This window comes from Apteryx mantelli, chromosome 25 (assembly GCF_036417845.1).
Source record: "Apteryx mantelli isolate bAptMan1 chromosome 25, bAptMan1.hap1, whole genome shotgun sequence".
In the NCBI taxonomy this organism is placed as follows: Eukaryota; Metazoa; Chordata; class Aves; order Apterygiformes; family Apterygidae; genus Apteryx; species Apteryx mantelli.
In genome coordinates, this window is record NC_090002.1 from 3,487,838 (window position 1) to 3,512,292 (window position 24,455).

Below are 24,455 nucleotides of genomic sequence, written 5' to 3' on the forward strand. Positions count from 1 at the left end.
AGGGTGAGGACGCTTTGCTAGGCGCTTTGCTAGGCGGCGAAGGGACGGAGCGATTTGGGAGGCGGCGAAGGCACACGGCGCTTTGCTGGGCGGCGAGGGCGAAAAGGCACGCAGCGCTTTCTTAGGCGGCGAGGCGGCGAAGGCACGCGCTGCTTTGCTCGGCGCCGAAGGCACGCAGCGCTTCCTTCGTTTGCGAGGCAGCGAAGAGAGGGAGCGGTTTGCTTGTTGGCCAGGCAGCGAACAGGCGCCGTGCTTTGCTTTCTGCCACTCAGCGAATACACGCAGCGGTGTGCTTTTTTGCGAGGCACTGAACACATGCAGCGTTTAGTTTGCGAGGCGGCCAAGAGACGCGACGCTTTGCTTTTGGCGATGCAGGGAAGAGACGCAGCGGTTTGCTTGTTGGCGAGGCAGCGAAGAGACGCGGCGGTTTGCATGCTGGCGAGGCGGCCACCGGATCGAGTGGTTTGCTTGCTGGTGAGGCAGCGAAGAGATGCAGCGGTTTGCTTGTTGGCGAGGCAGCGAAGAGATTCAGCAGTCTCCTTGTTTGTGACACAGCCAACATGCCCAGTGGTTGCTCATTGTGCGAGGCAGCGAAGAGATGCAGCACTTTGCTTGTGCAGCAGGTGGCACCGCGGATTGCTTTTTGGCGTGGAGGCGAAGCGAGGCAGCACTTTGATAGCTGGCCAGGCAGCGAAGAGACGCAGCAGTCTGCTTGTTGCTGAGACAGCCAACATGCACAGCGGTTCGTTATTCTGCGAGACAGCGAATGACCGCCTAGCAAATCGCTTTGTGCGTTCGCCGCCTCGCTGCCTAGCAAAGCGTCGTCTGCCTTGGGCGCCTAGCAAAGAAGTGCCTGCGTTCGGCGCCTGGCGGCATCGCAGCCCAGCAAAGCGCTGCGTGCCTTGGCCGCCTGGCAAAGCAGCGCGTGCCTTGGCCGCCTCGCCGCCTAAGAAAGCGCTGCGTGCCTTTTCGCCCTCGCCGCCAAACAGAGCGCCGCGTCCCTTCGCCGCCTCGCCGCCTAGCAAAGCGCCGTCTCCCTTCGCCGATTAGCAAAGCTCCGCGTGCCGTCGCCAAAAAGCAAAGCGCCCTGTTCCTTCGCCGCCTCCCAAATCGCTGCGTGCCTTCGCCGCCTCACACAGCGCTGCGTGCCTTCGCCGCCTCACACAGCGCTGCGTGCCTTCACCGCCTCGCCGCTTAGCAAACGCCGTAGTAGCGCCGAAGGGACACGGCGCTTTTGTAGGCGCCGAAGGCACGTGGCGCTTTGCTAAGGCACGAGGCAGCGAAGGCACGCAGCCATTTGCTAGTGGTCGAGGGGCTCGGGCGCCTTGCTAGGCGGCGAGGCGGCGAAGGCACGCAGCGTTTGCCAGGCGCCCAAGGACGCAGCGCTGTGCGAGGCGGCGAGGGCACGCAGTGCTTTGCCAGGCGGCGAGGCGGCGAAGGCACGCAGCGCTTTGCCAGGCGCCCAAGGCACGCAGCGCTCTAGGAGGCGGCGAGGGCACACAGTGCTTTGCTAGGCGGCGAGCCGACGTGGAGCTTTGCTAGGCAGCGAAGGGTGAGGACGCTTTGCTAGGCGCTTTGCTAGGCGGCGAAGGGACGGAGCGATTTGGGAGGCGGCGAAGGCACACGGCGCTTTGCTGGGCGGCGAGGGCGAAAAGGCACGCAGCGCTTTCTTAGGCGGCGAGGCGGCGAAGGCACGCGCTGCTTTGCTCGGCGCCGAAGGCACGCAGCGCTTCCTTAGTTTGCGAGGCAGCGAAGAGAGGGAGCGGTTTGCTTGTTGGCCAGGCAGCGAACAGGCGCCGTGCTTTGCTTTCTGCCACTCAGCGAATACACGCAGCGGTGTGCTTTTTTGCGAGGCACTGAACACATGCAGCGTTTAGTTTGCGAGGCGGCCAAGAGACGCGACGCTTTGCTTTTGGCGATGCAGGGAAGAGACGCGACGCTTTGCTTGTTGGCGATGCAGGGAAGAGACGCAGCGCTTTGCTTGTTGGCGAGGCAGCGAAGAGACGCGGCGGTTTGCATGCTGGCGAGGCGGCCACCGGATCGAGTGGTTTGCTTGTTGGCGAGGCAGCGAAGAGATTCAGCAGTCTCCTTGTTTGCGACACAGCCAACATGCCCAGTGGTTGCTCATTGTGCGAGGCAGCGAAGAGATGCAGCACTTTGCTTGTGCAGCAGGTGGCACCGCGGATTGCTTTTTGGCGTGGAGGCGAAGCGAGGCAGCACTTTGATAGCTGGCCAGGCAGCGAAGAGACGCAGCAGTCTGCTTGTTGCTGAGACAGCCAACATGCACAGCGGTTCGTTATTCTGCGAGACAGCGAATGACCGCCTAGCAAATCGCTTTGTGCGTTCGCCGCCTCGCTGCCTAGCAAAGCGTCGTCTGCCTTGGGCGCCTAGCAAAGCTCGGCGTGCCGTCGCCGTCAAGCAAAGCGCCGTGTTCCTTGGGCGCCTAGCAAAGAAGTGCCTGCGTTCGGCGCCTGGCGGCATCGCAGCCCAGCAAAGCGCTGCGTGCCTTGGCCGCCTGGCAAAGCAGCGCGTGCCTTCGCCGCCTAAGAAAGCGCTGCGTGCCTTTTCGCCCTCGCCGCCAAACAGAGCGCCGCGTCCCTTCGCCGCCTCGCTGCCTAGCAAAGCGCCGTCTCCCTTCGCCGCCTAGCAAAGCTCGGCGTGCCGTCGCCAAAAAGCAAAGCGCCCTGTTCCTTGGGCGCCTAGCAAAGAAGTGCCTGCGTTCGGCGCCTGGCCGCATCGCAGCCCAGCAAAGCGCTGCGTGCCTTGGCCGCCTGGCAAAGCAGCGCGTGCCTTCGCCGCCTCGCCGCCTAAGAAAGCGCTGCGTGCCTTTTCGCCCTCGCCGCCAAACAGAGCGCCGCGTCCCTTCGCCGCCTCGCCGCCTAGCAAAGCGCCGTCTCCCTTCGCCGCCTAGCAAAGCTCCGCGTGCCGTCGCCAAAAAGCAAAGCGCCCTGTTCCTTCGCCGCCTCCCAAGTCGCTTCGTCCCCTAGCAAAGCGCTGCGTGCCTTCGGCGCCTGGCAAACGCCTGCGTCCTTCGGCGCCTCGCCGCATCGTAGCCTAGCAAAGCGCTGCGTGCCTTTGCCGCCTCGCTGCTTAGCAAACGCCGTAGTAGCGCCGAAGGGACACGGCGCTTTTGTAGGCGCCCAAGGCACGTGGCGCTTTGCTAAGGCACGAGGCAGCGAAGGCACGCAGCCATTTGATCGTGGTCGATGGGCTAGAGCGCCTTGCTAGGCGGCGAGGTGGCGAAGGCACGCAGCGCTTTGCCAGGCGCCCAAGGCACGCAGCGCTCTAGGAGGCGGCGAGGGCACACAGTGCTTTGCTAGGCGGCGAGCCGACGTGGAGCTTTGCTAGGCAGCGAAGGGTGAGGACGCTTTGCTAGGTGCTTTGCCAGGCGGCGAAGGCACGAAGCGATTTGGGAGGCGGCGAAGGCACACGGCGCTTTGCTGGGCGGCGAGGGCGAAAAGGCACGCAGCGCTTTCTTAGGCGGCGAGGCGGCGAAGGCACGCGCTGCTTTGCTCGGCGCCGAAGGCACGCAGCGCTTCCTTCGTTTGCGAGGCAGCGAAGAGAGGGAGCGGTTTGCTTGTTGGCCAGGCAGCGAACAGGCGCCGTGCTTTGCTTTCTGCCACTCAGCGAATACACGCAGCGGTGTGCTTTTTTGCGAGGCACTGAACACATGCAGCGTTTAGTTTGCGAGGCGGCCAAGAGACGCGACGCTTTGCTTTTGGCGATGCAGGGAAGAGACGCAGCGGTTTGCTTGTTGGCGAGGCAGCGAAGAGACGCGGCGGTTTGCATGCTGGCGAGGCGGCCACCGGATCGAGTGGTTTGCTTGCTGGTGAGGCAGCGAAGAGATGCAGCGGTTTGCTTGTTGGCGAGGCAGCGAAGAGATTCAGCAGTCTCCTTGTTTGTGACACAGCCAACATGCCCAGTGGTTGCTCATTGTGCGAGGCAGCGAAGAGATGCAGCACTTTGCTTGTGCAGCAGGTGGCACCGCGGATTGCTTTTTGGCGTGGAGGCGAAGCGAGGCAGCACTTTGATAGCTGGCCAGGCAGCGAAGAGACGCAGCAGTCTGCTTGTTGCTGAGACAGCCAACATGCACAGCGGTTCGTTATTCTGCGAGACAGCGAATGACCGCCTAGCAAATCGCTTTGTGCGTTCGCCGCCTCGCTGCCTAGCAAAGCGTCGTCTGCCTTGGGCGCCTAGCAAAGAAGTGCCTGCGTTCGGCGCCTGGCGGCATCGCAGCCCAGCAAAGCGCTGCGTGCCTTGGCCGCCTGGCAAAGCAGCGCGTGCCTTGGCCGCCTCGCCGCCTAAGAAAGCGCTGCGTGCCTTTTCGCCCTCGCCGCCAAACAGAGCGCCGCGTCCCTTCGCCGCCTCGCCGCCTAGCAAAGCGCCGTCTCCCTTCGCCGATTAGCAAAGCTCCGCGTGCCGTCGCCAAAAAGCAAAGCGCCCTGTTCCTTCGCCGCCTCCCAAATCGCTGCGTGCCTTCGCCGCCTCACACAGCGCTGCGTGCCTTCGCCGCCTCACACAGCGCTGCGTGCCTTCACCGCCTCGCCGCTTAGCAAACGCCGTAGTAGCGCCGAAGGGACACGGCGCTTTTGTAGGCGCCGAAGGCACGTGGCGCTTTGCTAAGGCACGAGGCAGCGAAGGCACGCAGCCATTTGCTAGTGGTCGAGGGGCTCGGGCGCCTTGCTAGGCGGCGAGGCGGCGAAGGCACGCAGCGTTTGCCAGGCGCCCAAGGACGCAGCGCTGTGCGAGGCGGCGAGGGCACGCAGTGCTTTGCCAGGCGGCGAGGCGGCGAAGGCACGCAGCGCTTTGCCAGGCGCCCAAGGCACGCAGCGCTCTAGGAGGCGGCGAGGGCACACAGTGCTTTGCTAGGCGGCGAGCCGACGTGGAGCTTTGCTAGGCAGCGAAGGGTGAGGACGCTTTGCTAGGCGCTTTGCTAGGCGGCGAAGGGACGGAGCGATTTGGGAGGCGGCGAAGGCACACGGCGCTTTGCTGGGCGGCGAGGGCGAAAAGGCACGCAGCGCTTTCTTAGGCGGCGAGGCGGCGAAGGCACGCGCTGCTTTGCTCGGCGCCGAAGGCACGCAGCGCTTCCTTCGTTTGCGAGGCAGCGAAGAGAGGGAGCGGTTTGCTTGTTGGCCAGGCAGCGAACAGGCGCCGTGCTTTGCTTTCTGCCACTCAGCGAATACACGCAGCGGTGTGCTTTTTTGCGAGGCACTGAACACATGCAGCGTTTAGTTTGCGAGGCGGCCAAGAGACGCGACGCTTTGCTTTTGGCGATGCAGGGAAGAGACGCAGCGGTTTGCTTGTTGGCGAGGCAGCGAAGAGACGCGGCGGTTTGCATGCTGGCGAGGCGGCCACCGGATCGAGTGGTTTGCTTGTTGGCGAGGCAGCGAAGAGATTCAGCAGTCTCCTTGTTTGTGACACAGCCAACATGCCCAGTGGTTGCTCATTGTGCGAGGCAGCGAAGAGATGCAGCACTTTGCTTGTGCAGCAGGTGGCACCGCGGATTGCTTTTTGGCGTGGAGGCGAAGCGAGGCAGCACTTTGATAGCTGGCCAGGCAGCGAAGAGACGCAGCAGTCGGCTTGTTGCTGAGACAGCCAACATGCACAGCGGTTCGTTATTCTGCGAGACAGCGAATGACCGCCTAGCAAATCGCTTTGTGCGTTCGCCGCCTCGCTGCCTAGCAAAGCGTCGTCTGCCTTGGGTGCCTAGCAAAGCTCGGCGTGCCGTCGCCGTCAAGCAAAGCGCCGTGTTCCTTGGGCGCCTAGCAAAGAAGTGCCTGCGTTCGGCGCCTGGCCGCATCGCAGCCCAGCAAAGCGCTGCGTGCCTTGGCCGCCTGGCAAAGCAGCGCGTGCCTTGGCCGCCTCGCCGCCTAAGAAAGCGCTGCGTGCCTTTTCGCCCTCGCCGCCAAACAGAGCGCCGCGTCCCTTCGCCGCCTCGCCGCCTAGCAAAGCGCCGTCTCCCTTCGCCGCCTAGCAAAGCTCCGCGTGCCGTCGCCAAAAAGCAAAGCGCCCTGTTCCTTCGCCGCCTCCCAAGTCGCTTCGTCCCCTAGCAAAGCGCTGCGTGCCTTCGGCGCCTGGCAAATGCCTGCGTCCTTCGGTGCCTCGCCGCATCGTAGTCTAGCAAAGCGCTGCGTGCCTTCGCCGCCTCGCTGCTTAGCAAATGCCGTAGTAGCGCCGAAGGGACACGGCGCTTTTGTAGGCGCCGAAGGCACGTGGCACTTTGCTAAGGCACGAGGCAGCGAAGGCACGCAGCCATTTGATCGTGGTCGATGGGCTAGAGCGCCTTGCTAGGCGGCGAGGTGGCGAAGGCACGCAGCGCTTTGCCAGGCGCCCAAGGCACGCAGCGCTCTAGGAGGCGGCGAGGGCACACAGTGCTTTGCTAGGCGGCGAGCCGACGTGGAGCTTTGCTAGGCAGCGAAGGGTGAGGACGCTTTGCTAGGCGCTTTGCTAGGCGGCGAAGGGACGGAGCGATTTGGGAGGCGGCGAAGGCACACGGCGCTTTGCTGGGCGGCGAGGGCGAAAAGGCACGCAGCGCTTTCTTAGGCGGCGAGGCGGCGAAGGCACGCGCTGCTTTGCTCGGCGCCGAAGGCACGCAGCGCTTCCTTAGTTTGCGAGGCAGCGAAGAGAGGGAGCGGTTTGCTTGTTGGCCAGGCAGCGAACAGGCGCCGTGCTTTGCTTTCTGCCACTCAGCGAATACACGCAGCGGTGTGCTTTTTTGCGAGGCACTGAACACATGCAGCGTTTAGTTTGCGAGGCGGCGAAGAGACGTGACGCTTTGCTTTTGGCGATGCAGGGAAGAGACGCGACGCTTTGCTTTTGGCGATGCAGGGAAGAGACGCAGCGGTTTGCTTGTTGGCGAGGCAGCGAAGAGACGCGGCGGTTTGCATGCTGGCGAGGCGGCCACCGGATCGAGTGGTTTGCTTGTTGGCGAGGCAGCGAAGAGATTCAGCAGTCTCCTTGTTTGTGACACAGCCAACATGCCCAGTGGTTGCTCATTGTGCGAGGCAGCGAAGAGATGCAGCACTTTGCTTGTGCAGCAGGTGGCACCGCGGATTGCTTTTTGGCGTGGAGGCGAAGCGAGGCAGCACTTTGATAGCTGGCCAGGCAGCGAAGAGACGCAGCAGTCTGCTTGTTGCTGAGACAGCCAACATGCACAGCGGTTCGTTATTCTGCGAGACAGCGAATGACCGCCTAGCAAATCGCTTTGTGCGTTCGCCGCCTCGCTGCCTAGCAAAGCGTCGTCTGCCTTGGGCGCCTAGCAAAGCTCGGCGTGCCGTCGCCACAAAGCAAAGCGCCGTGTTCCTTTGCCTCCTCCCACATCACTTCGTCCCTTCGCCGCCTCGCCCCCTACCAAAGCGTCGTGTCCCGAAGCAGCCTTGCCTCCTAGCAAGCGCCACCTCCCTTCCCCGCCTTGCCACCTAGCAAAGCGCTGCCTCCCTTTGCCGCTTCGCTGCCTAGCAAAGCATCGTCTCCCTTCGCTGCCTAGCAAAGCTCCGCGTCCTGTGGGCGCCAAGCAAAGCGCCGTGTTCCTTCGGCTCCTAGCAAAGCACTGCATGCCTCCGCCGCCTACCACACCGCTTCGTCCCTTTTCCCCCTCACCGCCTCTCAAATCACTTCGTCCGCTCGTGCCTTGCCGCCTACCAAAGCACTGCATTCCTCCCCCGCCTCACCACCTGGCACACCGCTGCGTCCCTTCGCTGCCTGGCAAAGCACTGCGTGCCTTCACTGCCTCGGTGCTTAGCAAACACCGTATTAGCGCCGAAGGGACACAGCACTTTTGTAGGCGGTGAAGGCATGTGGTGCTTTGCTAAGGCACGAGGCAGAGAAGCCACGAAGCGATTTGGTAGTCGTCGACAGCATATGGCGCTTTGCTAGGCGTCGAAGGCATGCAGTGCTTTGCTCGGCATCGAGGAGTCGAAGGCAGGCAGTGCTTTGCTAGGAGCCGAAGGAACACGGCGCTTTGCTTGGCGCCCACAGGACGCGGAGCTTTGCTAGGCGGTGAAGGCAGATGACGCTTTGCTAGGCAGCGAGGCGGCAAAGAGAGGCAGCGCTTTGCTAGGTGGTGAGGGGGCAAGGCGGCGAGGCGGAGAATGGAGGCAGCGCTTGCTAGGCGGTGAGGCTGCTTTGGGACACAATGCTTTGGTAGGCGGTGAAGGAACACGGCACTTTGCTTGGCAGCGACAGGACGTGGAGCTTTGCTAGGCGGCGAAGGGAGACGGCGCTTTGCTAGGCGGCGAGGTCGCGAAGGGACAAAGCGATTTGGGAGGCGGTGAAGGGAATCGGTGCTTTGCTAGGCGGTGAGGCGGCAAAGGGACAAGGCTCTTTGCTGCTTTGCTAGGCGTCGAAGGGTCACAGCGGTGTGCTAGTGGGCGAGGCGCTGAAGGGATGCGGCGCTTTTCTAGGTGGCGAGGCGGCGAAGGCAAGCAGCGCTTTGCTAGGCTGCGATGCGGCGAGGCGCCAACGCGCTGAAGGACGCAGGCATTTGCCAGGCGGCGAGGGGGGGAGGGACGCAGTGCTTTTGCAGGCGGCAAAGGGTCACATCGGTTGCTTAGTTTGCGAGGCAGCGAAGAGATCACGCGGGTTGCTTGTTGGCGAGGCAGGGAAGAGTGGCTGTACTTTGCTTTTTTGTGAGTCGGCCAATAGACGCAGTGCTGTGCTCTTTTGCGAGGCAGCGAAGAGACGCAACAGTCGGCCTGTTGGTGAGACAGCAAACATGCACAGTGGTTCCTCATTCAGGGAGGCGGTGAAGAGACGCTGCAGTTTGCTTGTTGGTGAGGCAGCGAGCAGATTCATCAGTCTGCTTGTTTGTGAGACAGCCAACATGCCCAGTGGCTAGTTATTCGGCGAGGCAGCGAAGAGACGCAGCACTTTGCTTGTCCAGCAGGTGGCGTAGCGGCATCGCGGTTTGCTTTTTCGCCTGGAAGCGAAGCGAGGCAGCACTTTGCTAGCTGGCGAGGCAGCGAACAGACGCAGCGGTGTGCTTGTTTGTGAGACAGCCAATATGCACAGTGGTTAGTTCTTTTGCGAGGCAGCGAATCACCGCCTAGCAAATCGCTTCGACCCTTCGCCGCCTCGCCGCCTAGCAAAGCGCCATGTCCCTTCACCGCCTCGCCGACTAGCAAAGCGCCGTGTGCCTTCACCGCCTCGCCGACTAGCACACTGCTGTGACCCTTTGCCGCCTAGCAAAGCACCGTGTGCCTGCGGCGCCTCACCGCCAAGCAAAGCGCCGCGTGCCTTCGCCGCCTACCAAATCTCCGTGTGCATTCGCTTCCTCCCAAATTGCTTTGTCCCTTCGCTGCCTCGTCGCCTAGCAAATCGTCGCCTCCCATCGGCGCCTAGCAAAGCGCCTTCTTCCTTCACCGCCTAGCAAAGCAACGTGTGCGTTCGCCGCCTCGCCGCCAAGCAAAGCAACGCATGCGTTCGCCGCCTCACCCGCATGCGAAGCATTGTGTCCCCTCGCCGCCTAGCAATGTGCCACGTGCCTTGGCCACCTGGCAAAGCACTGCGTGCCTTCGCCACCTCACACACCGCTGCATCTCTTCACTGCCTCACTGCCTAGCTAAGCGCCGAGTCCCTTCACCGCCTCCCAAATCGCTTTGTCCCTTCGCCGCCTCGCTGCCTAAGAAAGCGCTGCGTCCCTTTTCGCCCTCGCCGCCTACCACACCGCTGCATGCCTTTTCGCCCTCGCCGCCTAGCAAAGCGCCGCGTCCCTTCGCTGCCTCCCAAATCACTTTGCCTCCTCGCCGCCTAGCAAAGCTCCGCGTCCCGTCGCTGCCAAGCAAAGTGCTGTGTTCCTTCACCACCTGCCAAAGCACTGCGTGCCTTCGCCTCGGCACCGATCAAAGCGTTGTGTCCCTTCGCCGCCTCGCTGCATACCAAAGCACTACCTCCCTTCGCTGGCTAGCAAAGCTCTGCGTCCTGTTGCTACCCAGCAAACGCCGCGTTCCATCGCCGCGTTGGCGCCTCGCCCCCTCACACACAGCTGCGTCCCTTTTCCACCTCGCCAACTAGCAAAGCGCCGTGTCCCTTCGCCGCCTCACCACCTAGCAAAGCGCTACCTCCCTTCGCTGGCTAGCAAAGCTCTGCGTCCTGTCGATACCCAGCAAACGCCGCGTTCCATTGCCGCGTCGGTGCCTCGCCGCCTCACACACAGCTGCATCCCTTTTCCACCTCACCGCCTAGCAAAGCGCTGTGTCCCTTTGCAGCCCCACCACTAATCTAAGTGCTGCGTCTCTTCGCTGCCTCGCTGCCTAGCAAAGCGCCAAGACCCTTCGCCTCCTCGCCGTCAAGCAAAGTGCTGTGTCTCTTCGCCGCTTACCAAAACTTGGCGTCCTGTCGCCACCTAGCAAAGCACTGCCAACCTTCGCCGCCTAGCAAAGCGCCGTGTCCGGTTGGTGTGTCGGTGCCTAGCCACCTAGCACACCGCTGCATTCCTTTTCCCCCTCCCCGGCCAGCAAACCGCTGTGTCCCTTCACCACCTGGAAAAGTGCTGCGTGCCTTCGTCGCCTCGGCACCGAGCAAAGCACCGTGTCCCTTCGCTGCCTAGCAAAACGCTGCCTCCCTTCGCCGCCTGGCAAACCGCCAAGTCCCTTCGCCGCCTACCAAATCGCTGCCTGCCTTTCATTGCCTCGGCACCTAGCAAATTGCCGTTTCCCTTCGCCACCTCGCCGCCTACCAAAGCACTACCTCCCTTCGCTGGCTGGCAAAGCTCTGCGTCCTGTCGCTACCCAGCAACGTGCCGCGTTCCTTCGCCGCCTAGCAACGTGCTACGTCCCTCCACCTCCTACGAAAGTGCCATTTCCCTTCGCCGCCTCGACGCCTAACAAAGTGTCTCGTCCCTTTGCCGCCTACCAAATCGCTGCGTGCCTTTGCCTCCCCACTGCCTACAAAAGCGCCGTGTCCCTTCGTCGCCTTGCCGCCTAGGAAAGTACTGCGTCCCTTCGTCACCTACCAAAGCGCTGAGGCCCTTCACCACCTAGCAAAGCGCCGAGGCCCTTCGCAGCCTCCCCGCCTAGCAAAGAGCCGAGTCCCTTCGCTGCCTACCAAAGCACCTCGTCCCTCCGCTGCCTCGCTGCCTCGCCGCCGTGGAAAGCGCCGTGTTCCTTCAGTGCCTAGCAAAGCACTGTGTGCCTTCACCGCCTAGCCAAGCGCTGAGTCCCTCCCCCCCTCGCCGCCTACCAAAACGCCGTGTCCCTCTGCCACCTCACCACCTACCAAAGCGCTGTGTCCCTTCGCAGCCCCACCACTAATCTAAGCACTGCGTCTCTTCGCTGCCTCACTGCCTAGCAAAGCGCCGAGTCCCTTCGCCTCCTCGCTGTCTAGCAAAGAGCCGTGTCGCTTCACCGCATCGGCGCGTCAGCACCTCTCCGCCTAGCACACCGCTGCATTCCTTTTCCCCCTCGGTGCCCAGCAAACCGCTGCATCCCTTTGCCGCCTGGCAAAGCGCTGTGTTCCTTTGCCGCCTAGCAAAGCACTGCGTGCCTTCACCGCCTCACTGCCTAGCCAAGCGCTGCGTCCCTCCCCCCCCTCGCTGCCTGGCAAACCGCTGCGTCCTTCGGCGCCTCGGTGCCTTGCCGCATCCCAGCCTACCAAAGCGCTGCATCCCTTCACCACCTTGCCAACTAGAACACCGCTGTGACCCTTCGCCGCCTAGCAAAGCACCGCGTGCCTTTGCCACCTCACCACCTAGCAAAGCGCCGAGTCCCTTCGCAGCCTCTCCTGCTAGCAAAGCGCCGTGTTACTTCGCTTCCTCGCCACCTACAAATCGCTGCTTGCCTTCACCTCCTCGCAGCCTAACAAATCGCCGTGTCCCTTCACCACCTAGCAAAGCGCCGACTCTCTTCACAGCCTCGCCAGCTAGCAAAGTGCCGTGTCCCTTTGCCTCCTCGCCACCTATAAAAGCGCCGAGTCCCTTCGCCGCCTTCCAAATCGCTTTGTCCCTTCGCAGCCTCGCCACCTAGCAAAGCAGTGCGTGCCTTCGCCACCTCGCCGCCTAGCAAAGAGCCGTGCCCCTTCGCCACCTAGCAAAGCGCTGAGTCCCTTCACAGCCTCGCTGCCTAGCAAAGCGCCGCGTCCAGTCGGCGTGTCGGCGCCTCGCCACCTAGTACACCGCTGCATTCCTATTCCCCCTCGCCGCCCAGCAAACCGCTGCGTCCCTTCGCTGCCTGGAAAAGCACTGCGTGCCTTCGTTGCCTCGGCACCGAGCAAAGCGCCGTGTCCTTTCGCCGCCTAGCAAAGCTCCACGTGCCTTGGCCACCTGGCAAAGCACTGTGTGCCTTCGCTGCCTCGCTGCCTAAGAAACCGCTGCATTTCTTCGGCGCCTCGCCGCCTAGCTAAGCGCCGAGTCCCTTCGCCACCTCCCAAATCGCTTTGTCCCTTCACCGCCTCACTGCCTAACAAAGCCCTGCCTCCCTTCGCCACCTCACTGCCTCGCAAAGCATCGTCTCCCTTCGCCGCCTAGCAAAGTTCCGCGTCCTGTGGGCGCCAAGCAAAGCGCCGTGTTCCTTCGGCTCCTAGCAAAGCACTGCATGCCTCCGCCGCCTAGCACACCGCTGCGTCCCTTTTCCCCCTCACCGCCTCTCAAATTGCTTCGTCCCCTCGCGCCTTGCCGCCTAGCAAAGCGCTGCGTCCCTCCCCCCCTCCTCCGCCGCCTGGCAAACGGCTGCCTCCTTCGGCGCCTCGCCACCTTGCCGCCTAGCAAATTGCCGTGTCCCTTCAGCGCCTCGCCGACTAGCACAGTGCTGTGACCCTTGCCGCCTAGCAAAGCAGCGTGTGCCTTCGCCGCCTCGCCGCCTAAGAAAGTGCTGCGTGCCTTTTCGCCCTTGCCGCCAAACAGAGCGCCGCGTCCCTTCGCCGCCTAGCAAAGCTCCGCGTCCTGTGGGCACCAAGCAAAGCGCCGTGTTCCTTTGGCTCCTAGCAAAGCACTGCGTGCCTCCGCCGCCTAGCACACCGCTGCATCCCTTTTCGCCCTCGCCGCCTCTCAAATCGCTTCATCCCCTCGCACCTTGCCGCCTACCAAAGCACTGCATCCCTCCCCCGCCTCGCCGCCTGGCACACCGCTGCATCCCTTCGCTGCCTGGCAAAGCACTGCATCCCTTCGCCGCCTCGCCGCCTAGCAAAGCGCCGTGTCCCTTCGCCGCCTAGCAAAGCTCCGCGTCCTGTCGCTGCCAAGCAAAGTGCCGTGTTCCTTTGCCACCTAGCAAAGCGCCGAGTCCCTTCGCAGCCTCGCCGCCTAGCAAAGTGCCGCGTCCAGTCGGCGTGTCGGCGCCTCTCCACCTAGCACACCGCTGCATTCCTATTCCCCCTCGCCGCCCAGCAAACCGCTGCGTCCCTTCACTGCCTGGAAAAGCACTGCGTGCCTTTGTCGCCTCAGCACCGAGCAAAGCGCCGTGTCCTTTCGCCGCCTCGTCGCCTACCAAAGCGCTACCTCCCTTCGCTGGCTAGCAAAGCTCTGCGTCCTGTTGCTACCCAGCAACGCACCGCGTTCCTTCGCCGCCTAGCAAAGCGCTACGTCCCTCCACCTCCTGACAAAGCGCCGTTTACCTTCGCCGCCTTGACGCTTAACAAAGCGGCTCGTCCCTTTGCCGCCTACCAAATCACTGCATGCCTTCGTCTCCCCGCTGCCTACGAAAGTGCCGTGTCCCTTTGTTGCCTTGCCGCCTAGGAAAGTACTGTGTCCCTTCACCGCCTAGCAAAGTGCCAAGGCCCTTCGCAGCCTCCCCGCCTAGCAAAGAGCCACGTCCCTTCGCCGCCTACCAAAGCACCTTGTCCCTCTGCCGCCTCACCGCCTCACCACCGTGGAAAGCGCCATGTTCCTTCGGCGCCTAGCAAAGCACTGCGTGCCTTCGCAGCCTCGACGCCTAGCAAAGCACTGCATGCCTTCGCTGCCTAGCCAAGCGCTGCGTCCCTCCCCCCCTCGCCGCCTACCAAAACACCGCGTCCCTCTGCCACCTCACCACCTACCAAAGCACCGTGGCCCTTCGCAGCCCCGCCACTAACCTAAGCGCTGCGTCTCTTCGCTGCCTCGCTGCCTAGCAAAGCACCGAGTCCCTTCGCCTCCTCGCCGTCTAGCAAAGCGCCGTGTCACTTTGCCTCCTCGCCGAATACAAATCGCTGCGTGCCTTCGCCTCCTCACCGCCTAACAAATCACTGTGTCCCTTCACCACCTAGCAAAGCGCCGAGTCCCTTCGCCTCCTCGCCGCCTAGCAAAGTGCTGCGTGCCTACACCTCCTTGCCTGCTAGCAAAGCGCCTCATTCCTTCCCCACGTCGGTGTGTCGGCGCCTTGCCATCTGGCACACCGCTCTGTCCCTTTTCCCCCTCGCCGCCCAGCAAAGCGCCACGTGCCTTCGCCGCCTACCAAAGCTTGGTGTCCTGTCACCGCCTAGCAAAGCGCTGCCACCCTTCGCTGCCTGGCAAAGCGCTGAGTCCCTTGGCAGCCTCGCTGCCTAGCAAAGCGCCGTGTCCTTTTGCCTCCTCGCCACCTAGTAAAGCGCCGCGTCCCTTCCCCACATCAGCGTGTCGGCGCCTCGCCATTTGGCACACCGCTCCGTCCCTTTTCCCCCTCACCACCCAGGAAAGCACCACATGCCTTCACCAACTACCAAAGCGCTGCGTGCTTTCGCCGTCTCGAGGCCTAGCAAAGCACTACGTCCCTCCGCCCTTTGCCGCCTGGCAAACCGCTGCGTTCTTCAGCGCGTCGGCGCCTCGCTGCCTAGCAAAGCGCCGCGTCCCTTCCCCGCATCAGCGCGTCAGCGCCTCGCCATCTGGCACAACGCTCCGTCCCTTTTCCCCCTCGCCGCCCAGCAAAGCGCCGCATGCCTTCACTGCCTACCAAAGCTCGGTGTCCTGTCGCCGCCTAGCAAAGCGCTGCCACCCTTCGCCGCCTGCCAAAGCGCCATGTCCCTTCGTAGCCTCGCCGCCTAGTAAAGCACCGCATCCGGTCGCTGCGTCGGCGTGGCGGCGTGGCGGTGCCTTGCCTCCTACCACACCGCTGCATCCCATTACCCCCTTGCTGCCCAGCAAACTGCTGCGTCCCTTCGCCGCCTGGAAAAGTGCTGCGTGCCTTCGTCGCCTCGGCACCAAGCAAAGCGCTGTGTCCCTTCGCTGCCTCGCCGCCTACCAAAGCTCAGCGTCCTGTCGCCGCCTAGCAAAACGCTGCCTCCCTTCGCCGCCTGGCAAACCGCCAAGTCCCTTTGCCACCTACCAAATCGCTGCCTTCCTTCGTCTCCTCGGCACCTAGCAAAGTGCCGTGTCCCTTTGCCGCCGCGCCGCCTAGGAAAGCGCTACCTTCCTTCGCTGGCTAGCAAAGCTCTGTGTCCTGTCGCTACCCAACAACGCGCCGTGTTCCTTCGCCGCCTAGTAAAGCACTACGTCCCTCCACCTCCTGGCAAAACGCCGTTTCCCTTCGCCGCCTCGACGCCTAGCAAAGCGCCGAGTATCTTCACCGCCTACCAAAGTGCCGTGTCCCTTCGCCACCTCGACGCCTAACAAAGCGCTTCGTCCCTTTGCCGCCTACCAAATTGCTGCGTGCCTTTGCCTCCCTGCTGCCTACGAAAGCGCCATGTCCCTTCGTCGCCTTGCCGCCTAGGAAAGTACTGCGTTCCTTCACCCCCAAACAAAGCAACAAGTCTCTTCGCCACCTCTCAAAGCACTGCGTGCCTTCTCCTCCTTGTCGCCTAGTAAAACGAAGAGTGCCTAGCAAAGCACCTTGCCACCTCACCACCTAGCAAAGCCCTGCGACCGTTTGCTGCCTAGCAAAGCACTGCGTCTCTTCGCCGCCTCGCCGCCTAGCAAAGTGCCGAATCCCTTTGCCGCATCGGCACCTAGCAAAGCGCTGAGTCTCTTCGTTGCCAAGCAAAGCGCCGTGTCCCTTCGCAGCCTCGCCATTTATCAAAACGCTGAGTCTCCTCCCCGCCTACCAAATCGCTGCGTGCCTTCGCCTCCTCGCGGCCTACCAAAGCGCCGTGTCCCTTCGCTGCCTTGCCGCCTCAGAAACTACTGCATCCCTTCGCCGCCTAACAAAGCACCGTGTCCCTTCACCTCCTCGCCACCTACCAAATCGCTGTGTGCCTTCACCTCCTCGCCGCCTAGCAAAGTGCCGAGTCCCTTCTCCGCCTAGCAGAGCGCCAAGTCCCTTCGCTGCCTCACCGCCAAACAAAGCGCCGCGTCCCTTTGCTGCCTACCAAATCGCTGCGTGCCTTCGCCTCCCCACTGCCTACAAAAGCGCCATGTCCCTTTGTCGCCTTGCCGCCTAGGAAAGTACTGTGTCCCTTCGCTGCCTAGCAAAGTGCCGAGGCCCTTCACCACCTAGCAAAGCGCCGAGGCCCTTCGCAGCCTCCCTGCCTAGCAAAGCACCTCATCCCTCCGCCGCCTCGCCGCCTCGCCGCTGTGGAAAGTGGTGTGTTCCTTCGGCGCCTAGCAAAGCACTGCGTGCCTTCGCCGTCTACCAAAGTGCTGCGTCCCTCCACCCCTCGCCGCCTACCAAAACGTCGTGTCCCTCTGCCACCTCACCACCTACCAAAGCGCCACTGTGTGCTTTGGCCGCCTCGCCGCCTAGCAAAGCACCGTGTCCCTTCGCCGCCTAGCCAAGCGCCGAGTCCCTTCGCTGCCTACCAAATAGCTGCGTGTATTCGCTGCCTCGCCACCTAGCAAAGCACTGCATCCTTTCGCCACATTGTCGCCTAGCAAAGCTCCGTGTCCTGTCGCCTCCAAGCAAAGCGCAGTGTTCCTTTGGCGCCTAGCAAAGCACTGCATGCATTGGACGCCTCGTGGGCTGGAAAAGCGCCGTGTCCCTTTTTCGTGTTGGCGCATTGGCGACTCGCCGCCTAGCACACCACTTCGTCCCTTTTCTCCATCACTACCTAGCAAAGCACCATGTCCCTTCGTAACCTCGCCGCCTACCAAAGTGCCATGTCCCTTCGCCACCTACCAAATCGCTGCGTGCCTTCGTCGCCTCATCGCCTAGCAAAGCGCTGAGTCCCTTCTCCACCTAGCAAAGCGTCGTGTCCCTTCGCCGCCTTGGCGCCTAGCAAAGCACTGAGTCCCTTTGCCGCCTACCAAATTGCTGCATGCCTTCGCCTCCTAGTCACCTAGCGAAGTGCCGAGTCCCTTCTCCGCCTAGCAAAGGGCTGAGTCCCTTCACAGCAAAGTGCCAAGTCTCTTTGCTGCCTACCAAAGCACTGCCTGCCTTCGCCACATCGGTGTCTTGCTGCCTCGTCGCCTAGCTGAGCGCCGTGTCCCTTCTCCACCTAGCAAAGCACCATGTCCCTTCACCACCTCCCCACTTATCAAAGCACCATGTCCCTTCGCTGCCTCGCCGCCCAGCAAACATCGGCGTCCTGTCGCCACCAAGGAAAGCACCGTGTCCCTTCGCCACCTAGTAAAGCGCCATGCTTCCTCGCTGCCTTGCTGCCTAGCAAAGCACCGTGCCACTCCACCACCTAGCAAAGCGCCGAGTCCCTTCGCCGCCTACCAAATCACTGCATGCCTTCGCCGCCTCACCGCCTAGCAAAACACTGAGTCCCTTCGCTGCGTTGTCGCCTAGCAAAGCACTGCGTCCTGTCGCCGCCAAGCACAGCGCTGTGTTCCTTCGGTGCCTAGCAGAGCACTGCATGCGTTGCTGCCTCGCTGCCTAGCAAAGCGCTGCGTCCCTTCACCACATAGCAAAACACTGCGTGCCTTTGCCTCCTCACCGCCTAGCAAAGCGCCAAGTCCCTTCACCTCCTCGCTGCCTAGCAAAGCACTGCCTCCCTTCGCCACGTTGGCACCTCACCGCCTTGCCACCTACCAAAGTGCTGCATCCTGTCGTTGCCTAGCAAAGTGCTCCGTCCCTTCAGCATCTGGCAAAGCACTGCGCGCCTTCACCGCCTAGCAAAGCACCGTGTCTCCGGCGCCCCGGCCATGCCCAGGGCCCCCACACCGGCGCCAGCGCTGCCACCAGCACAGGCCTCAGCACTGCCCCCCCCCACATCCGCCACGGCTCCCAGGGCACAGGCCAGCGAGCAGCCCCGCGGGGCCCCTGCGTCAGAACCCAGCCCCAGTGGGGCAGCATCCTGCTGCCCCCAGGGCAGGGCGATGTCCTCTCGCCCCTCCTGCCCCACTTGGGGGCAGGACTTATTACAAGGTGAAGGATTCCTTTCCAGCAAAGGCATTTGCAGCAGGCTCTGGAGAGCCCCGCTGGAGCTGCAGGACACCCCAGCCTCTGGGACGCAGGACCCCATTCCTCTCAGAGCCAGACCCCGAAGGGAGACCCACTCCCAGGGAAACCTGGCTATGGATTCCTCCCCACCACCCAAGAGGCGATGTAGCTGGCCCCACAGAAGCCTTGGGGCTCAGGGCAGCCCCAGGCCCAGGAGTCCTGGCTGCCACATCGTCCCCAGAGCCAGAGGGGACCCTCAGGCAGGGCTCTCGCAGCAGCCCCCAGCCCTGTCCAGGCCCCCCCCCCCCCACAGCCTGGATCCACAGCAGTTTTTGCAGTTGACAGTCTCTGTGCGATACCTCGGGAAGGAGCTCCCGAAGTCCTTACCCTTGGTGGAGAGCCACACAAGCATTGGGAACAAGGAACTGCTGTCCAGGCTGATGGTATGGGTCCAGCAGTCCTCCATCTTGCTTGCCCCTTTGCCCTTGTCTTGCCTCTCCAGCTGGGGAAGAAGGATGCTCTTCCCATCTCGTCACCCAAAACTGCTCTCAGACATGCTCCTGTTCCTGTGTGTGTCGGCAAGGGGCCCCAGTGTGGCCCTGCTGCTTCCTGTCCCCACTTGCTTGCTCCAAAGGGCAGCTGTGGGATGGGAGGGCATCACCGCAGCAACAGGGAGACCTCCCTGTGATGCGGCACATCCCACTGTGACCTCAGCTTGTGTCATCTGGGGGATCAGTCACTGCCATGGAGATGGCAGGTCCAGAGAAAGAGCAGAGAGATTTCCCTTCAGCCCCCTTATGTCCCTGTTTCTGGAGTCATCCCATCACAGAAGGCAGTCAGGCTGGTCAGGCACAACTTGCCCTTGATGACTTCCTGCTGCCTCTTCCCAACCCCGTCATGTGGCTGGAACTAGTTTCTGGGTGGATTTGCTTCCCAGGGACTGAGGTGATGCTGACCAGCCTGTCATTCCCCAGATCCTCTTTCCCGTCCTTCTTGAAGACGGATATAATGTTTGGGGAGGGCTAGGAGCCAGGCAGTGGGGGAGTGGAGACGGCCAAAGGGCACTGCCAAGGCTGAAGGGCCCTGACAGAACTGAGGTCTCTGTGCTCTTGGCTATGGCTGTTGTCTCTGCCACTGAGGCCTATCAGGAGACACGAGGGCTACATTGCCCCCTTGCCCCCCTGGGGGCCCTGAGAGGCGTCATATCATTGTCCTGCACTCAGCATCGCACACCCCCATCTGCACATGCACACTGACACCAGGAAGAGCCCTGGGCAACACCTGAGGGAAAGGATCTCCCCTCCCAGTGGCTCAGTGGCTGTGCTTGGCTTTTTTGCTTGATAAAACACATGAAGGCTTTACATGGCATCAGAGCCACCTGCACATTGCCTTTGCCTACCTGTAATCAGTAATTACAACTTTCTGCTCTAATTTGCTGTTAGTGGCCCTCAGTGGCATCCATTCATGCTCTGTGAAACTTTGGGGTTTGCTTCTGACTTGGACTTCTTGAATGTTTTGTTCACTCTCCTCTCAGTAGGTAGGATTCATGGATTCGGCACCAAATACACCATGGGGCTCATTAAAATACAAAAAGCTCTGATGAACTAGGTCTCTGACTATAATTTTCTTCAAGTCTTGTATGGCTAATTGGAGAAGTTTCTGGTGTGTAGCTGAAAGATGGAGACTTCAATAATATACAAGTATTTCCGCTTTTCAAGGGTATTATTATTATTATTATCCTTATTCAGCTACAGAATAAGAGACAGCAACGTTCTCCAACTGATATCAATACAGATGTCTCCTAATGAAGTCTGGACATGTAGGAAAAGCAGTGTGCCAGAGGCCAGACACTGTATGGACAATCTTCCTCCCCATCTCCCCAACCCTGCCATTTTGCTCATCAGCCACCTAGGACTTTACATCATTTCTGTTAAAAGCTACCCTTATTCCACTGAAGTCTGCAAATGAATGTTACAGCTCCTATGCCCCACTGCCCACCTGCTCTCCTTAGCGAACTAGCTGCAAATAGACACAGAAGGATTTTTCTTAATTGCAAAGAAACAAAAAATAAAGCATGATAGAGTGTCATAAAAAATAATCACACTCTTCAACTGTATGCTAAGTCCAAGCTGCCTCCAATGAGGTCCACTTTCCACAAGGGATAGTCTTACTGGAAACCTTTTGGATAGATAGGAAAGGCTAGATGTGAGCAAAGTTTAGGACTTGGCTAAAGGGACACACTACTGAAAGAGGGAGCAAACTTTAAACAGCCTGAAGGGCAAATCAGCAGCTCAGTATGGGAATGAGGAAAGAGTAACAGGAGGAGTTACAGTGTTACAAGGTCCAGCTAATGTTCTGTAAAGGTGATGTTAGACATTGTCAATTTAATCAGGACATGTGGAAATGGGAGAGGGAGATGCACAGCTATGGGGGTCCTGGGCTGTGCCAGGGGCTGTGCTGTTCTTGGGGAATCTTGGGCCAGGCTGTGTTTCTGTACAGAAGTCTGGAAAACCTTTGATGCAAGCCCATAGGGAAGAGGGATTTTCCTGGGCACTCAAAGCAACCCATGCAGGACCCCGGAATGTCGAGGGAAACCCATCCCACCCATATCAAACTCACTGCTCTTCCCGGAGACCTTTCTTCACCCTCAGGCTGGGAGCAGGAGGAGGCATGGGGGCAGAGCCACGTCCCAGACTTGCCTCCATCAGGCCTTCAGCTCCACAACATGTCACAGCTTCAAGTGAGCACTCTAAAGCAACAACGCTGATCTAATACTCCTCTGATGACTTATAAGCTGCTCCCAACCCACTAGAATGCCTCTGGAGCACTCCCAACTGCCTACATGGCTTCAAACCACCTCTAAACAGCAGTCGACCACTCGCACAAGCTCTAAAATCCTTTAAGGAGTGCTGAGTGGCTCTGCACAGCCCTAAGTGGCTCTAGGACACCTTTCAGCTTTCCCTTCCCTTCTCTGAAGAGCCCGTTGCCTTTTGCAAAGCAGCTCATGAAAAAAAAAGAAAAAATAAAAATCCCCAAACGCCGCTTGGCTCTTTGAAGCAGCTCTGAAGAGCTCCAAGCCTCTGCTAAATGCCCTTGGAGCCTGAGGCGGGAAGGGAGTAGAGGGCAGGGTCTTTTCAATGCTGGCACCCTGTGGCGCCTTGCCGCAGCCCCAGCAGAGCCTGCCCAGCACCTTGGCTCCCTGTTCGCCATGTGGCGGTCCCAGTGCTGAGCGAGCTCTCTCCTCACAGCCCAGACACCTGTGGTGCCCACAACAGGCGGAAGACGGAGCAGGCCGCCAGGCTGTCCACGTCCCTTATGCAGGAGATGGCGGCTGTGAAGCTACCGGTCAGAGAAGCCCGATGCGAGACTTGGGGAAGAGAGGGTCTGCAGGGTAGCCGTTGGCTTTGGGGGCGCTGATATCAGTGGGGATGAGGGTGGGGGTCTGAGCCCCCAAGGCCCAACAGTCTTGCCCACACCAATGCATGTCCGTGCTGTGCATTGACCTGCAGGAGGAGCAGCTGGTGGCAAAGAGGCGTGGGATCAGTTTTTGGCTGCAGTGAGTTGCCCTGTGGGGCTCGGCGTGCCAGGGCTTATTTGTGGGTGGTGGGATGTCCGGGCTAGTGGTCCCAAGGCATCCGTCAGCTTTTAACTTCTCAGCACTGACATTGCTCAGGATGCCTTTGGCCTGGGTTGTGGGGTGGTGCTTGTTTGTGGGCCCAGCAGGGAGATGAAGAGCAGATCTGAGCTGCCGGGGCCCTTAACCTGAGGCCCAGGAGCGGGGCAGGGGGTGGTGTGGCCAGCATGATGCAGGGTGCCAGTGCTGGCCTGGCGGTGTCTGCAGATGATGTCTGGAAAGAGATGAGGCAGATTTTTCCCATCCTGTGTCTTAATCCTCTCCTGGCCTGCAGGAGGCAGTTTCTGCTCCTTGCCTGCCTGCAGCTGGTGTTGCTGCTCTGCCTGGTCCTGCTCAAGAGCGACAGCGTCAGCTGGGACCTGCCGTGCAGGCTGGCGTCCGCCTTTGGCAGCTGCCCAGCACGGCCGCCACCCTTCTGACACGCCTGGCCTTGCACCGTGTGGGGTAGAGAGCGACAGGAAGACTGGGCGCCGTGCAGACAGGCAAACATCCAACCGCACAGCACCACCCTTTTCCGGGGGCACCACTGCGCACATGTGGAATGGCATGTGCAGACACACTGCGTGTCCAGCCGCGACTACACCTTGCTGTGGGGGATGTTTGCCTGCTGAATACTTGCCACTAAGCTCACCCTCTCTTTAACGATATAAAGGACAACTGAGAACCCCGACTCCTCAGTCTGTGATTTTTCCTTGGAAAGAGACTGACTTGGTCAAGGAATTTCAGGTGGCTGATACAGCACTGACGGCTGGTGCCAGTGCGATGCTATGATAGTCCAAACTCCGTTTTTCAACTGTAGCTTAAAAGTTGCCATTACTTGTTAGTATGTCTGTCAATAGACTTACCTGCCTCTAGCAAAGACTTACCCTGGCCAAGAAACACTGTAACACCCTGCTGTGCTCTTCCTGGGAAATGAAATGTGACCTGTAGTTACCTGGAAGTGTGCTGAACAAGTGATGCTGTGTTCAGTGACTTTGAACTCTTCCGGTCGTAGGCATTCCTCTACCTCAAACACTCCATGCTTCAGATCTTTTCCGAAAGCAAGGTATTCATTCACAACTTCTAGCTTTGAAACCAGCCTTCAGAAAGGAGATGAAAAGGGAGAACAAGTTTTTCCCAGATTCCTCATAAACGCAGTACGTAAAGTTGAGTACACTCTTTTTTGCTGCAAAGAAATGAAAAACAGAAAGGTGAAACCTGTCAATAATTCGGTATATTGAACCACACCGAGAAGGCAGAGGCCCTCAGTGCTTTCTTTGCCTGGGTTTTTACTGGTAAACATGTCCCTCAGGGGGCATAGACAGAGCTGGCGGGGGAGGGGTGAGTGTGTGTGCTACCTCCTGTCCCATTCGGCACCACCCCCGCCACCACCACCCCCACCCCCCCATTAATTGTCTGTGGGATTTCATCAAGAAGACATGTAGAGAGAGAGGGATTGAGGGAGGAGTTAGTGATGGGATGAAGACAGAAATCGCAGAAAGGGCCTGGGTGAGACTGGGAGCAGAGGGGAGCATTTGGAGGAAACACTGCTGCTAGAGTTATGAACCTCCTTAGCCGGAGGCCAAGGGCTGGATGATCACATCAGGGGTCATGTCTTCTGCCTTGGTGTCCCTGTGCCAACCCTGCCCTCTGTTCCCAAGCTCTGGGAGATGTTGGGCGCCTTCTCTGAGGCCACGTAATCTCCATTGCAGTCCGATGTGGGAGAAGTAGGCAAGGTTTGGTCCCTCAGGTTGGTGTGGGTCAGTGCTGAAAAGTAGCCCATCAGAAGGGCCCGCTCCCACTGTGACACGGGGCTGGAGGCATGCAGTAGGCAGGCCAGCAGTCGCTGCAATGCTGGGGCTGCAGAGTCTGTGGCGAGAGCAGCCCAATCCTGGAGTCAGGAGAGCAGCTTCCTCCTCACCAGCTCCGCCCATACCAGCCCTGGGGACAGCTCTTCTCTGCCTGCCCCCTTCTACAGCCCTGCGTTGTAAGCAAGGGGGTGAGGGCAGCGACTGTCCTGGGACAGCTCTGCAAGGTGCTTTGACACTGCCTTTGTCCCTCGGCAGCAGAATGAGTCACATGCCTTCCTCCCCACAAGTCCTGCTCTGCGGTCTCCCCTCCACTCCTCCTTTCTCCAGGCTCCTCTTCAGAGGGCTTCATGGCAAAGCTGCAGTCTGACCTGGGGACAGCAGCAGGTAATGGAGGGGCAGGCAGAGTAAGGGGCTTGATCTTTCCTCCCATTAGATGTGTGACGGTGGTGTCATCACCTGGGCTGAGGAGGAAATCAGCCTCTGCCTCCTCCCCTTGTTTGGCTGCGGAGGGAAACTCCTTCCAGACTCTGACCATGACCCTTTAATCATCCTCTGGAGCCAGCCTTCAGCAGGCAGCCACAGTGACCATGTGTCATAGCAGGCAGCAGAAGACATCTGGGGCAGTGCTGCTGTTCGTGGGCCCTGGGGGCTGTGCTGGCAGAGATGTTCAGGAAATCCTTGGATGCCACCGCCACCCCAGGCCTCCAGCACTCCCTGAGCAGTCTGACCTTGCTGCTCCATTTCTGCCGATCCACACAGCTGTGTGCCCGGGAGCCAGACACACTGCCAGGACCCTGCAGGGTCCTAGTTGCTCCATGCTAGAGGAACTGAACAGCAAGAACACAAAGCAAGTTTGCTGTCCAGGGGAAACAAGGTCTTACTCCTTGCTGCAGA